Source organism: Molossus molossus, unplaced genomic scaffold (genome assembly GCF_014108415.1).
Source record: "Molossus molossus isolate mMolMol1 unplaced genomic scaffold, mMolMol1.p scaffold_m16_p_5, whole genome shotgun sequence".
Lineage (NCBI taxonomy): Eukaryota > Metazoa > Chordata > Mammalia > Chiroptera > Molossidae > Molossus > Molossus molossus.
The window spans coordinates 112,125,622-112,142,149 of record NW_023425388.1 but is presented as its reverse complement, the minus strand read 5'-3'; the positions used below and the strand labels follow the sequence as shown (position 1 = coordinate 112,142,149).

General features: G+C 37.5%; 1 pseudogene; it reads left to right on the top strand.

The window, feature by feature from the left end:
• Nucleotides 1–13,607: 13,607 nt before the first annotated feature.
• LOC118617043 lies at nucleotides 13,608–14,694 on the top strand (annotated as a pseudogene).
• The last annotated feature ends 1,834 nt before the right edge of the window (nucleotides 14,695–16,528 follow it).

The following is a 16,528-nucleotide window of genomic DNA, read 5'->3' as shown; positions in this document are numbered from 1 at the left end:
GATGAGTGGATAAAAAAGCTGTGGTACATATACACAATGGAATACTATGCAGCTGTAATAAAGAAAGATCTCTTATCCTTTGAGACAACATGGAGGGACCTGGAGAGCATTATGCTAAGTGAAACATGCCAACAGAAAAAGACAAATTTCATTTGATCTCACTTATTTGTAGAATATAATGAACTAAACAAACTGATGATCAAAATAGACTCAGAGACATAGAAGAAGGGTACAGACTGACAATCCTCAGTAGAGGGGGTGGTGGGGGGAAAGAGATAAACCACAGAACTTGTATGCATGTATGCATAACCAATGGACATAGACAACAAAGCTGGGGATGAGGCGGGGGGGAGGGGAAGGAAGGGGTCAATGGGGGGAAAAGGAGAAACATCTGTAATAAAAATAGTTTAATAAAAATAATGTATAAAAAGAACTCATTTAATAAAAACAAAACAAAACCATGTGCTCACACCTGTGATATCCCCCTCTCCCCCCTCCTTTTTTACAACATACTCCACTAGAGAAACAGGTGGCCTTGTAGAACAATGGTATACATTTTTTGAATTGTTGACAGCTAAAGAATAAAATCTTGCAAATTTAGACACCATCTTACAAAATTTAATATATGATTTGAACCAACACTCTTCCATTGCTAGTATATATATAGATCTGGTAATCAACAAATGGAAGTTGGAATGTCTTCTCTCTCTTAAAAACGTAATATCTCACCTGCAACTTTTCTAATTGCTTTCTGAAAACTTAGGCTTTAAAAGTCATAGTTCAAAAGGAAGAAATAATTTTAATAAGGGACAAAATATGATTTTTGTAACTGGAAGATGTGATAGCTATCTGATTGTTTGGGGATCCTCATACCAAGAAACAAAAAAGAGGGTATTCTACTCTGTTGTTCTAGATGCCAATTATTAAGGGGAGAGACAGCTTTATGTGTAGGACCCAAGTCTTATTAGGGACCTCCCTTAGTCTTTCAATACTGAAAGGTAAAAGTAAATAGAAGAATACATGAGAACAATAAAGACCTTGACAAAGAAACATTTAGGTTGCTGGTCATCCTAATGCAGAAAATTCTAGCTAGGTGAGGTTAAAAATAATGGTTAATGGAGGAGGGAGGTCATAAATATCAAATGCCATCTTCTGATGAATCATTTTCCTCAGAATGAGTATGTGTGTGTGTGCTTTTTTTTTTCTTTTCCTTCTCCTTCCCTTCTTCTTATGTTAAATAGAGAATGTTGTGGGGAAAATGTGACAAAACTAGAAGATGAATTAACATTTTCCAAAATAGTTATAGTGACGGATAAGAGAGTATTTTTCTACTTTTGGGGGTGGTGGTGAGAATAAGAGTGATGTCATTTATATGAGGGCAACCTGCATCTTGTTGGTAGAAACTGGTGGTGTATTGTTGTTGCTATTTAGAAGTTTAGCATGGTGAGAGAGTGCATGAATGCTGAGTAATCAAAAGGCTGGGAGTTCCAGATATTATTAGTTGATCCTCGACCCTATCATACACTTCTCTCTTTTGTATTTTTCTTTCTACTGTCAGGCTGAAGCCTGCAAGTTACCTTTCACATACTCTCTTGCCAACTAGGCTCTGGCTGTCTTCTGCTGATGGAGACCAGCACCAGGTGAGAGAATCTGTCCCAGCAGCTGTGCCAGAGTTCCAAATGTAGGTGAGTTAGCAGTAGCTACAGGCAACTGGACGACTGAAGGGTATGGCAGGGTATTCCAATAGCTCTGTAGTTTGGCAGTAAGAGTTGTTGTTGTGAGTGTGGCTCCTTTAGGGTAATAACCAGCAGGTGACGGCATTTTGAGGCAGTTGCAGTGGGCACTGTGGCTCAGACAAGCTCCTGCTATTGTGGGGGTTTTAATGCTTTCTATAGTACCTAATCTTTGGGATCAGTGCCTTCCTCCTGGTTTTGTTTTCCTATTTCTTTCTTTTTTCAAAAAGTATATAACATCATTTTCATATTATATCTCTATTCAAAAATGCTTAAGTGCTTTTTAGTTTTTTAACTGGACATTGGTTCATTTTTTTTTTTTTTCTACTATCTCTTAATTTTGCTCCAGAACTCGATCATTCATTTTCTTCCGTCTATACTCTCATTCTCTGGTCTCATTTAGACTCATAGATTTTATGTACACACTCACCTTTGTGCCAACAGCTCCCTAATTTAAATCTCCACACTCATATTTTTGATTGCCTGCTGGGCACCTCCACTTGGGTATCTCATAGACATCTCAGTCCAAAAATAAACTACTGACCTTCCCTCTCAAACTTGTTTTCCTATCACAGTCTTCCTGGTTGTAGTTGAAGGAAAGTCTACCCTTTCGTACCTTGGGTTCTTTTATTTTTTTAAATATGTTCTTATTGATTTTTAGAGAGAGGGAGGGAGAGAGAGGTAGAAACATTGATGTGAGAGAGAAACATTGATCAGTTGCCTCCTGCACGCCCCCTAATGGAGATCGAGCCTGCAACCTGGGCATATGCCCTGATTGGGAATTGAACCAGGACCTCTCAGTTCATGGGATGATGTCTTGAGAGTTCTTTAAATGTTTCTCTTTTATTCACATTTTATATAAAGTCTATTAGGAAAATTTATGCTACTTTCAAAACTTTTCAGAACCTGCTCACTTTCCACCATAAAGTTTATTATCACCGTAGTTCAGACCAACATCATCTCTCACCTGATTTACTGAAACATTCTCCCCAACAGTCTACGCTTCTGTCATTGTTCCCAAAACTGCTATTTCAAGATATTAATGAGGGGTCCTACAACTCCTCTGCTCACAATCTGCCAGTGGTTCTCCTCCATTTAAAATAAAATACAAATTCCTTGTAACAGATTACAAAATTGACTTCTCTCCCCTCGGTAACCCTCAAACCTCAACTACCAGCCTCCTCTTGTTTTATTCTCTATTAGCTATACTGACCTTCTTGCAGTTTTTTTGGATGTACCATGACTGCTCTCACTTCAGAAAATTTGTTCTTGTCATTCCATCTGCCTGGAACTCTCTTTGCCCACCATACCTATAAGACTTATGTGCTTTCCTCTTTTTTTGTTCAATGTTACCTTTTCAAACAAGCCCACTCTTATTGCCTGTCCCCCAATACTGTATATTCCATTCACCTTCTTAATTTTTTTCCTCAACAAGACATGTATTTATAACACTCTATATTTTTACTGTTTATTATATATTATTTATTGCCTCTCCCACAAGAATATAAGTTTCATGAAGACAGATGTTTGGGTTTTTTTACTATTTTTTTCACATATGTATCATTCTAAGTACTTAACATATTGTAGCTAGTCAATGAATATTTGTTAAACAGTGGAATAAATTTCTTTCCTTGCATAGCTACTGTCTGCTGAATCCAGATTTTTTTTCAGAATGTAGATTTAGAAACAAAGCAGACAACCTTTTTTTCTCTGTGTTGATTCTTTCTGTCTCTCTCATATGCACATGAATACATACACATAAACACACAGAGACACATGTTAAAGCACACACACTGAAGAATTGAAAACATGTAAGCATTACCTGAAATGTAAAAGGTTTATGTTGCAAAATAAGTCATAAGAAGTTGATAATTTTTGATGAAACAAGAAGCAGAATATGGTTCTAAGTAGCCACTTAAATCACTGTGCACAGTATGCTTCCATTATTATTCACTTTCCCTCAATTCTTCTCATGCACACACAAAAAATAAAATGAATATAGTGACAAAATAATCATCCTACAGGAGAATATTTTTATTTTGGGAGATGCTTTCAGGAGCTAATGAATAAGATCGCTATTGCATTAGAGAACATTTTCATTCTGTATTCTAATAGCCTCAATTAAAATACATTTTCAGAGCCTATGTTGCATTGAGCACTCAGGTAACTAATGGAAATGAGTTTAATGGTACATCTTACCCTTCCTTCTTCCTTTACACTCCTCTGCCATACATTTTCTGCCCCTTCACAATTTTGGAAATTCCAAAGGACATAGATTACTATGCAAACAACTGAATTCTTATCACAGCCATTAATTAACAATGATGTCCTATACATGATAAAGGTGGTAAGTTATATGTGTCTATACATATAAAAATATTTTGGTTAAAATCTTTTTGAAAGCAATTAATCTATCAGACAAATATAAACACATTCAAGACACATATCTACTATTATGTGTCTGAAATTTAATTTCAAAATTAGGAATATGGATATAAACTGAGGATGCTGAGTCACCCAGTATCATAAATAGAAAGACTACTTCAATAGAAATCAACTCATATTGTTATAAAATATTTTCCTTTATCCTAACCTTTCTTGAGTACACATTGTTAAACTCCCTAGAACTCACCAGTAACCTAGGGTTGAAGTTAACAAATGTAACCGGGTGTTGACTCAATTTTTCTTTCAATAAATTAATTGAAAAAATAATTACCAATAATTGTTGGTTTAATTAACAAAGGCCTAAAATTGGATGTGTTTGGAATTTTGTTGGTTTTTTGGGTTTTGTGGTCTGGAGGGCAGAAACTGGAGGCCTAGGAACTACAAGGAAATGGACATATTGTCATTTCTTAGAACAGGAAATAGAGATTTATATAAAACATCTCTGTCTCTGTCACTGTCTCTCTCTCTGCCTCTCTTTCTTCCCTTTCTCATATGTAAAGCATATAAAAGGGATAAATACACAGGTGGTTTTATTTGCATTTAGCAGATGTTGGCAATGAGACATAGGTGAATGACATGGCTGACTGTTCCAGAAAACTGTCCTCACTCCACCATCTAACAATACTTTGAGCTCAATATCCAGAAGTCTTCTCAACTGGCTGCCCTGTAAATTTGGAAACGATTGATCTTTGTTTTTTCCTTTATTCTCGTAGAAATGTCTTTATTATTGACTAACTGCAAATATTTTCTACCAGCAAGTCTCAAAAAACTGATTTATCTGGTTCTTAACAGACTTACATTATTCAAAGGAAGGAAGAATGTTTCTTCTTTCCTTGAATCAGAGGAAGGACGGACAAAACTCTTTGACCAAACTTTAGTCAATCTTTTCTGAACCATTCTATGGACTAGGCTTTGATTTTTGCATTTCCAGGTTGGTCATTGCCTTGTTCCAGAATCTTGCCGAATGGGTTTAGCCAAGACCTTCTATCCTCAATATCTGTTTACCTTCTCCTGCCTTGGACAAGAATATGGTTAAGTCAGTTTAGGAAGAATGGTCAACATGATGTTTTCTCTTAATAATTGTTAGTCCACAGCCCTGCACTCCAACCAGCTCCTTGACTGTAAATCTCCACTTATCCATGCTGTGTTTGGAGGTGAATCCAATTTTTCTTCTCACCTACTGCAAAACCCAATTTCAGTAGTCCCTAGAATAAAGTTTTTCTTACCATCTTTCATAAGAATAATTTTTAACAACATAGAAGAACATGCAGGTGTCTATTATGAAACAATAGCATTTCTGATGGAAAGACTCACTAATAGTCAAAGTATAAACAAGAAATCAAAGCATTTCAATTCTATTTAACAATTAATGTGCTTCATGTTTACTTTTTATTTAGTAATTAGTAGTAATGTCCAGGTAGCCTGCTAAATTAATATACTAGTGCTGATAATCATAAATTTTAGAGTCAGAGAGACCTTGGCTATTATCCTAGCCATGTCACTTTTTACTCTGAAATCTTTGAGAGATTATTGAACTTTCTTAGCTTCAATACATCATTTATTAAATGAGCATAATATTAATGTATTTCTGATAGGCTTGCCATGAGGGTTAAATGAAATAATACATATAAAAACATAATTAATGCTTAGGACATAGTAGGTGCCAGGTCAATATTTTTTATTTTTAATATTATTTTTTATTTTGAATATTAATAAAATGTAAATACTTTGCAGGCATTTTTAGTTGTTTTGTTTATTATATCAGACATTCCCAGGAGTGCCTTTAAAGAGGGTTTGCTAGTTAACACCATATTCTGAAATAACTGATCTCATGGGAAGGTGTGTTTGATATGTGAGTTATATAGGCATGCATAATAATTTTCCAAAATAGTCACCTCATACTAATCTCTAAATAAATCATGACCATAATTTTTATCTTTCTCATCATGAAAGCACCCATCTGGAGCCAGATAATATTCTGATATTTTATAAGCAATCAGAAAAATTCAATAAATTTGGTAGTCAAGAATATCAACATAGAAAAAAATAATTCATTCTTCTTTGATTCCTAAGAAGAAACAGTATCATAGACGGGTCTAGTAAACTCAATAAGATATTCTTACTAATAAGTTGAACCATATGGAATCACCACTGAATGGCAAAATAATCAGATATCAGCAATTTTACATTTCAAACTAAATATTTAGCAAATGAATTTATATGATTTTGGTTAACTACATTTCCTCTTTTTTGTGTTCTAATTATAAATGTGTAACATACTTGCTTAAGCCCTGTATTTGTCCTTGCCAAATCTTAAATGCATATGAAGGAGAGGCATTGTGTAAGTGGGATTCTTAGATATAGAATCCACTTTGGCTAATGAAGCAGAAGATAACTTTTGTGTAAGGATACAACATAAAATTGAAAGGAAGTTGGAAAACCAAGCTTATACAGGAAGCTCAAGACTCTAAGACTTGTCAACTTAGAACCATAGACTGGGACTCTGCCATCTCTGCCAGTAACTATAGTGCTATTCCACCATATATGCTGAAAATAATTTTAATTGGACCCTGCACTGTTTTTCTCATTTTCATTTAAAACTCTGAGAGAAAGTGTCTGATTAGCTGACAAGACATCCCCTTAGTTTACCCTCCACATGACAACTTTGACTTCCTGTGTTCTGTGATGGGAGATGGAGCCCTACATCTTATTTATCTTGTTATTCTTGCCAAAATAGGAAGACTGTTTTCATACTGGGCATATATGCTTAGTTCATTGGCTAGAACCCTTCCTATGCATTCCTGATAACACCCTGTTAGAGTAGTGCTAGATTGCTACAGTCTAAAGAGCTTTTGCATTCTTAATTAATTTTTTGGCTGCATATACATATATGTCTCTAATTAAAAAATATATATGTGCCTGGCCAGTATGGCTCAGTGGTTGAACATCGACACATGCACTAAGAGGTTGCCAGTTAGATTCCCAGTCAGGGCACATGCCCAGGTTGTGGGTCAAATCCCCAGTGGAGGGCATGCAGGAGGTGGCCAATCGATGTTCTTTCTCATTGATGTTTTTATCTCTCTCTGCCTTTCCCTTCCTCTCTCTCTAAAATCAATACAGAAAAAAAAAATACTTTAATAAATAAATAAATGATAAATGTATGTATCTGTGTAAGTCTAAAAATAAATTATAAATTAAATGTTGAAATAATTATATAATTCCTAACCCTCAAGAAATTGGTAGAGATCAGAATTGCCCACATTTATTTACTTTTTCTCAATGGTTCGCTCAGTGTCAACTGTTGTTACACAAAAAGTACCATGACAGGTACATAAAGAAAATTTTTTTGTTGTTTTATTGAGAAAAATACTTTTTATTATTGCCTGAGATGTTATTCATACAGAGTGGAAGTCACACATTCAATTCTTGTATGGAAAGGATGGAAGATTATCAGTTTAACAAAAGAAAAACAAAAATCAATCTTCACCTAATGTACTTGTGTACATTTATTAAAAATTGAAAAGTAAATAAACCTGTTTGCTGATGACTATGCTTGTTTTTATTGAGGGTAGAAAAGAAATCTTCGCATTATTGTCAGTGATTAAATAATTTTTCACAAAAATAAATTTATCTGTTGTCAAGGTAAAAAATTTACTCTAGATTAACTTTAAAACCATGTGTTGTAGGAGAAGTAAAACTATCTTAAGCTATAATAAAACTATAATTAATCATAATTATTTCACAGTGGGAATAAATGTGACTGAATCTTATCATCCCATGATATTTTAGCTCTATGAAGGATTTCTAGAATCTCAAAGGCAGAGTGTTCTTTACATGAGCACTTCTTACCACATAATATTCCCCAATCTCAATTATCTCTCCTTTTATTCATATAAAAGAAGTCTAAAAGAAAATTAGCTTTAGAACATGCATTAAAAATGTGATGTATTCTTTCTGCTAAGCTAACACATTGAAATCAATTTAGATTTTATCCTAAATTTCGCTGTTAGCAAATACTTTTTTCTTTATTCTAAAGAGTTGGGAGGTTTTTGTTTTTTATTTGTTTTTACCTCTTTTGGGGAGTGGAGAGGACTTTGACATTAAACAAGTTTTTGGTGCTAAGGGCAAAACAAGTTGTTGTTTTTTTAATATCAAACTTATTATAATGTATGTAAACATTCACTAAAGCGTAGTTGTAATAAAACAGTTGGATATATTAAAAAACAACGGTTGTCCTTTAAAACCCTGTTCAAAACATGGTGGTAGCCCTGGCCAGTTTGGCTCAGCGGTTAGAGCGTCAGCCCACAGACCAGAGTCCCAGGTTCGGTTCCAGCTAAGGGCACGTATCTCAGTTGCAGTTTGTCCCCAGCCCCAGTTGGGGTCATGTGGGTCTATGTGTCTCCCTCGCATTGATGTTTCTCTCTCTCTTCTTCCTTCCCTCCCGCTCTATCTGAAGATAAATGCAAACAAAACATAACAAAACGTGGTATTCATATAAACAATAAAGTAATTCATACATGAATAAATTTAATAAAACACAAGTGAAGCATTCATATAAACAATAAAGTAATTCATACATGAATAAATTTAATAAAACACAAGTGAAGCACTTTTCCTAAAATTTGGAATATTTTCACTGAATCAACAGCTTAGCTAAAGGTATTCATTTGAAGATGGCTGGTAGATTAGGTAGGAGCAGTGTTTCTTTTTTTTTTTTTATCCTCACCCAAGGACATTTTTCCATTTTTTGTACAGACAGAGTGGGAGGGAGAGAGAGGAAGAGAGAGAGAGAGAAACATCGATGTGAAAGGGACACATCGAGTGGCTGCCACCCGCACGACCAACCAGGGCCGGGGACAAACTGCAACCAATGTACATGCCCTTAGCGGGAACCGAACCCGGGTCTCTCCGGACTGCAGGCGGGCGCTCTAACCGCTGAGCCAAACCGGCCAGGGCAGCATTGTTTCTTTATCATGAATCAGGAAAGGGTTAAAGGAACTTTCTTGAATGTTGAGTTCTGATCTTGTTAAAATTTGCATGTTATTCAATCATATTTGGACATTTGTTTTTTTATTTAAATATAAATGATGCTATATAAATTAGATACTGCCATCCTATGTCTATGAAGAAGAATGACCATTTTTATTTAGGAAGATCAAAAACTAAAGTTCTAAGATTTTTGTTTTTTTTCCCCCCCAGTTTAATATCAAGGAAAACATCACCAGAAACAACAATTTAGGATTATTTTAACAACATTAATAATATTTTTCTAAGTGTAAATTTAAATACATGGTAGTTATCTAATAATGGAAAACTTGGTTGAAAGGGGACTGTTGATTTGGTTCCAGGTGCAGTGACTTAGGTATCCATATATATTTTTTTCTCCCAAAGAAAAGGTTACCAAAACAAAATACAAAACTATCTAAGTTTGAGATTTCAAGATGGTGACAAATTACGTGGAAGCTGCACTGACTTTCTCCCAGGACAACTAAAATATAAAAAAGTTATCCTGATTAACCAACTGAAGACTACCTGGAAAAAACCCTTTTCACCAAGGACATGAAGAGGGGGCCACATCAAGACTGGTAAGAAGTTCAGAGGCATAAGCGGTCTGGCTGGGTTCCCCCAGGCAGCAGCTGAAGTATATCTCAGCCGAGGGGGCGTTCCTCCTGTGATGTCTGGCGTCTAAACCCAAAGCTAAGCTCCCCATCCCAGAGAAACAGACTGAGAAAGGTGTCCACATAACATCTAGCTGTAAAAAGCATCAAGGGTTCTATCTGGCAAGGAGATGTGGCTAGAAACACAAGCCCTTTCTCTCTCTCTCTCTCTCTCTCTCTCTCTCTCTCTATATATATATATATATATATATATATATATATATTCTTTATTTATTTTTAGAGAGAGAGGAAGGGGAAGGGAGAGAGAAAAATAGAAACATTGATGAGAGGGAACATCAACTGGCTGCCTTCTGCATGCCCCCCACTGGGGGTTTGGCCCACAAGCTGGGCATGTGTCCTGACTAAAAATCGAACCAGCAATCTCTTGGTGGATGGGTCAACGTTCAACCATTAAGCCACACTGGCCAGGCCACAGGCCTTTTTTTAAAGGGCAACACACTCAATTTTATTTGCAGCCTTGAGCTCTTGCAGAGGAAGGGCAGAGTGGACTAATGTTGTGTGAGATGAGTCTGAAGTTGGTGGCTCTGGGGAAAGAGCTGAGAGGACAGTTACAGGATCCCTGTGCTGAGTCATTCTCCCATGCTGAAGAAGCCATGTTTCTCAGGTGGAGCTTTGCCATGAATGCAACTTTAGTATGGAGGGAAACAACTGCCCCACACATTGGGAAACCTCTTGTCCCATAGTGTGGAGTTCATGCACTACTGAGGACTACAACCTGAAGCTCATTTAGTGACTGATTCTAACAGTCAGCCTGCAGGCCAAGGTGGATCTCTGGGTGATTTGAGACTTTGCCTGAACTTCTCCTGAGTAAAAGTAGATGTTGATGGGCAGTGAGGTCCTTTCTACATGCATTCAGCCTCAGCAGCGAGGTCCTTTCTACATGCATTCAGCCTCAGCAGGGGAGCCGCAAGCTGTGGATCACTGATAGATACAAACAGGGTGCTCGGAGCCAGTCACTGAGAGCATCTGACCTTGGGCTGCACCAGTGATCCTCCAAAGAGTCCTAATATCAATCAACTTAGTGGTCAGCTTCAGACAACAACAGAGCAGGGTTCAATAAGCTTCGCAAGCAGTATATTCACACAAAGATACTGGTAGGCTCCAAACCCTGCTGAGGTGAATTCTACTGAATGTGATAGGGACCCACAGAGCAGCCTAAACACTGTGTTGGGTGTTGAGCCCCACAGTCAGGCAACCTGATAGTCGAGTCTACAAACAAATGGACCAACAGCAATCAAAACTCAATTATAACAGCAGGCCCAAAGAACATGTACAAGGTGCATTATTAGTGCACCCAGGTCTGGTGATCAGAGAGATTATGCCACAGGCTCCTACAGGTCATTTACTACATAGGTCAACCTGTCATGACTGAGAATGGTAGCATTCTACTTAATACATAGAAAACAAAAAACAAAAAAACAACCAGTAAGGCAAAATGGGGAGAAAAAGAAATAGGCTCAAAATGAAAGAACAGAAAAATTTTCCAGAAGAACTAAATGGTAATCATTTCTCAGATATAGAGTTCAGATTAATGATTATAAGCATACTCAACAGCATGAAAAATAATATAGAAATGATAAAAAAAAAAACAGTCAGAAATGAAGAATGAGATAGAAGAAATGAAGAATACACTGAAAAGAATAAAGAGCAGATTAGAGGGAGCCAAGGATCAGATCAGTGAATCAGAAGGCAGGAAAGAAAAAAATCACTCAATCAGAGACCAAAAAGAATAAACAATTAAAAACCAGTAGGACAGTTTAAGGGAGCTATGGGACAACATGAATCATAACAATATCCACAACAAAGGAGTACTAAAAGGAGAAGAAAGTGAACAAGGGATAGAGAAACTATTTGAAGAAATAATGGCAGAAAAGTTTCTTATGTGGTGAAGGAAAAAGTCACTTGAATTTTGTTAGGTTCAGGAAGCACAGAAGAACCCAAAGAGGCCAATGCCAAGACACATAATTAAAATGCCAAAATTAAAGACAAAGAGAGAATCTTAAAGGTGGCAAGAGAAAAGCAATTTGTTACCTCCCATAAGAATGTCATGTGATTTCACAACAAAACACTACAGGCCAGAAGGGAATGGCATGCAGAATTCAAGGTAATGAAAAGCAATGATCTGAAACCAAGTCTACTCTATCCAGCAAGGCTATAATTCAAAATAGAAGGTGAATTAAAGAGCTTCTCAGACAAAAACAAATGAACAAACAAACACAACAACAACAAGAAAGGCTAAACAAGCTTTTACCACCAAACCTGCATTGCAAGAAATGTTCAAGGGACTGATGTAATAATAATAAGAAAACGAGAGAGAGAGAAACAGACAATCATGAATTAAAATGGCGATAAATAAGTATAAATATATAAAAGCCTTAAATGTAAATGGATTAAATGTTCCAATAAAAAAACATAGGGTGGCTGCCCTGGCTGTTTTGGCTCAGTAGTAAGAACATTGGCCCATGGACCAGAGAGTCACAGGTTCAATTCCCAGCCAAGGGCACGTACCTGTGTGGCAGGTTTGATCCCTGGCCCTGGTTGGGTTTATACGTGAGGCAACTAATCAATGTGTGTCTCTCACATTGATGTTTCATTCTCTCTCCCCCTAGTTCCCTTCCACTCCCTCTAAAAAAATCAGTAGAAAAATATTTTCAGGTGAAGATTAATCAAAACTTAAAAAAATAAAAAAAAATAAAAAAACATACGGTACCTGAATGGATAAGAAAACATGATGACCTCAGAATAAAAGACACAGGAGGAAAGTGAAGGGAAGGAAAAAAAACCAAAAACATGCAAATGGAAATTAAAGAAATGCAGGGGTAGCAATACTTATATCTGAAAAATAGATTTCAAAGTGAAGACCATAACAAGTGACAAAGAATGTCATACATAATACTAAAAGGATCTATCCAATAAGACAATATAACCCTGGTAAACATATATGAACCCACTAAAGGAGCACTTAAATATATTGAAGAAGAAAAAAAAAAAACTTAGAGGACTTTAAGGGAGAGATCGACAGCAATATAGTGATAGTAGAGGAGTTTAACACCTCATTGACTTCACTGAACAGATCTTCCAGACAAAAAGTCAACAAGGAAACAGTGATCCTAGATGACACACTAGATCAGATGGGTTTAATTGACATTTACAAAACACTGCACCCTAAAAATTCAGGATATCTGTTCTCCTCAAGTGCACATGAGACATTCTCAAAAATAGAACATATGTTAGGACACAAAATAAGTCTTTAAAAGTTAATGAAGTCTGGCTGGTGTGGCTCAGTGAATTGAGCATCATCCCACGCACCAAGATGTGGCCGGTTCCAATCCTGGTCAGGGCACATGTCCAGGTGGTGGGCCTGATCCCCAGGGGAGTGCATGCAGGGGGCGGGCCAATGATGTTTCTCTCTCTGGATGTTTTGATCTCTCTTTCCTTCTCCCTTCCTCTCTATTTAAATAGATATAGCTAACATACTGGCTGCAAAGACAATAAAATAAATGAACAAATAAATAAATAACAATCTTTTAAAAAATTTGTGAAGTATAAATCATATTAAACATTTTCTTGGATCACAATGGCATGAACCTAGAAATCAACTACAATAAAAACACTTAAAACATTGAAACACGGTGGACCCAGCCGCCCTGGGAGCCACCTCCGATGTCTGGGCTGGGGCCACCCCAGGCCAGGAGCGCGAAGCCGATGCAGACTCCAAGCGGAGCGCATCCTCTTGGCCTTGCAGACCACTATGATCCACTTCATCAAGGGCCCTTCCTACGGCTCCCAGCCCAGGTCAAAAATAAGACTGCTTCCCAGTATGACCACCAGGCCGAGGAAGACCTCCGCAACTGGAAGGAAGAGGGGACTGGCGTGAGCATCCGCACCCACTTGCAGCTGGGCCCGCAGGACGGCCTAATCCTGTGCGAACTCATAAACTAGCTGCAACCAGGCTCGGTGCAGAAGGTCAATGAATCCTCGTTAAACTGGCCTCAGTTGGAGGTATTGGCAACTTTATTAAAGCCAGTCAGGCTTAAGGCCTGAAGCCCCGTGACGTTTTCGAAGCAAATGGTCTTTCTGAGAATGGAAACACGATGCAGGTCCAGACAACGCTGGTGGCCCTGGCTGGCCTGGCTAAAATAAAAGGATTCCCGACCCCCATGACATGGGAGTGAAGTTCGCAGAGAAACAGACACGATGTTTGATGAAGGGAAATCAGAAGCCGACCAGAGTGTCATTGGCTTGCAGAAGAGAACCCACAAGTGCACCAGCCAGGCAAGGATGACCGCCTTTGGGACCAGGAGGCACCTTGACGATCCCAAGTTGCAAACTGACAAACCTTTTGAGCAGACCATGATCAGTCGGCAGATGGGCACCAACAAACGGGCCAGCCAGGCGGGGATGTTGGGGCCAGGTACCGGGAGAGACATCTACGACCAGAAGCTCCCCTTGCAGCCTGTGGACAACTCGACAATTTCCCTACAGGTGGGCACCAACAAAGTCGCTTCCCAGAAGGGAATGAGTGTGTATGGCCTGGGCGGCAAGTGTATGATCCCAGGCCCAATGCCGCTCCAACAGAACCCCTCCTTCACAACCGGAACTAAGGAATGGGAACCGATGGGTCGGAAATCAGCGATAGTGACTACCAGGCAGAATACCCTGACGAGTACCAAGAAGATTACCCCCACGATTACCAGTATGGTGACCAAGGCATTGATTACCACTCACAGAGGGGAGCTCAGTCCTTAGCCCACTGTTTTTATTCAGCGAGAACCAAACTAGCCTTGAGTGATTTTTATCTTGTCTTCCTAAAACACTGTTGTGCTTACAGTGCTTAAAAGAAATACTGCCTTATGTCTATTCCTTTTTCCTTTTTCTGCCTCTTCCCTAAATAGTTCCCGTTCTGTGCTGGGACAGTGGGGTCCCACAGCATAACCAATATGTCGCATGTGAAGTGAAAGGAATACTGTGAAGGGGCATTCTCTTGTCCAGCCAGTTCTTTTATGACACCCCTATGCATTTTTACCATCTTCCACGGAAACCGGTGTCTTCAAACCACAGGAAGCTCCTTTACAGTGCAGTGTCTGATATCTACATGGAAGACTAAACTCATACTTGCAGATAAAGGTGGTGCCTGCCAACTAAAGAAAAGACGTGGCATATTAGACATTTGCACATCAATGTTCCTAAAGTATTGTTTGCTAATTTTTAAATAAAGTCATGATCCGAGTGCAATGGTGATGGCATGTGTACTCATGCTCTCACCTGAGCTGCTGAGACCTTTCCCTGCCGTGTTTCTGAACGAGCGTGGACAGTCGGCTGCACATGCTCGGGTCCAGGTGGTGCCGGTGTCCTTCCTGTTTGGGCCAATGAGCCAGTGTAGACTTGCTCTGTTTTCAACTGTATTTATTGCTGCCTTCTCCTCATACACTTATTCCATTGTACTTTTATAAGTAAATATTTCTTGGAACATTAAAAAAACATTCAAACACATGGAGGTTAAATAGAATGTCATTAAACAATGAATGTGTTACCAATAAGATCAAGGAATAAATTAAAATCTTTCTGTAAACAAATGAAAATGAACACACAACAACCCAAAATCTATAGAACACAACAAAAGCAGTCCTGAGAGGGAAGTACAGAGCAATACAGGCCTACCTCAAGAAACAAGAAAAGTCTCTAATAAAAAAAAAAGCACACCAAAAAAAAACCCTATAACTAAAAGAATTTGATAGAGAACAAAAGAAAAGCCCAAAGTAGAAGAAAGGAAATAATAAAGATCAGAGTACAAATAAATAAAGTAAAGACTAAAATACAAGAGATCAATAAAACGAGAGCTGGTTCTTTGAAAAGATAAACAAGACTGATGAACCTATAACCAGGCTCATCAGGAAACACAGAGAGAAGACCAAAATAAATAAAATGAAAAACAAAAGAGATAAAGTAACAACGGACAACACAGAGATAAAAGGGATTATAAGAAAATATTACAAATAACTGCATGCCACCAAATTAGAAAACATGGTGAAATGGACAATCTCCTAGAAACATAATCTGCCATAAGTGAATCAGGAAGAATCAGAAAACCTAAATACAATAATAACTATTAATGAGATAAAGTAGTATTCAAAAAACCACCAACAAAAAAAGCCCTGGACTGGATGACTTCACAGGGGAGTTTACCAAACATTGAAAGAAAACCTAACACCTATCCTATTTTCCTCAAACTATTAAAAAAAAAAAAAAAAAATCATGAAGAAGGAAGACTTCCAAGCTCTTTTTATGTGGCCAGAATTATACTAATTCTAAAACCAGATAAAGACACTAAGAAAAAGAAAATTACAGGCTAATGTCCCTGATGAAAATAGATGCCGAAATTCTCAACAAAATAGTAGAAAATAGGATCCAGAAATATATTAAACAATGTATAATACTTGACCAAGTAGGATTTAGCCCAGGGATGCAAGGCTGGTACAATGTTCACAAATCAATAAATGTGATACATAACAAAACAAAATGAAAGATAAAAATCATATGATAATATTGATAGATGCAGAAAAAAAATTCAATAAAATCCAGCACCCATTTTTAATTAAACTCTCAGCAAAGTGGAAATAGAAGTATCATACCTCAACATAATAAAGGCCATATATGACAAACTTACAGCCA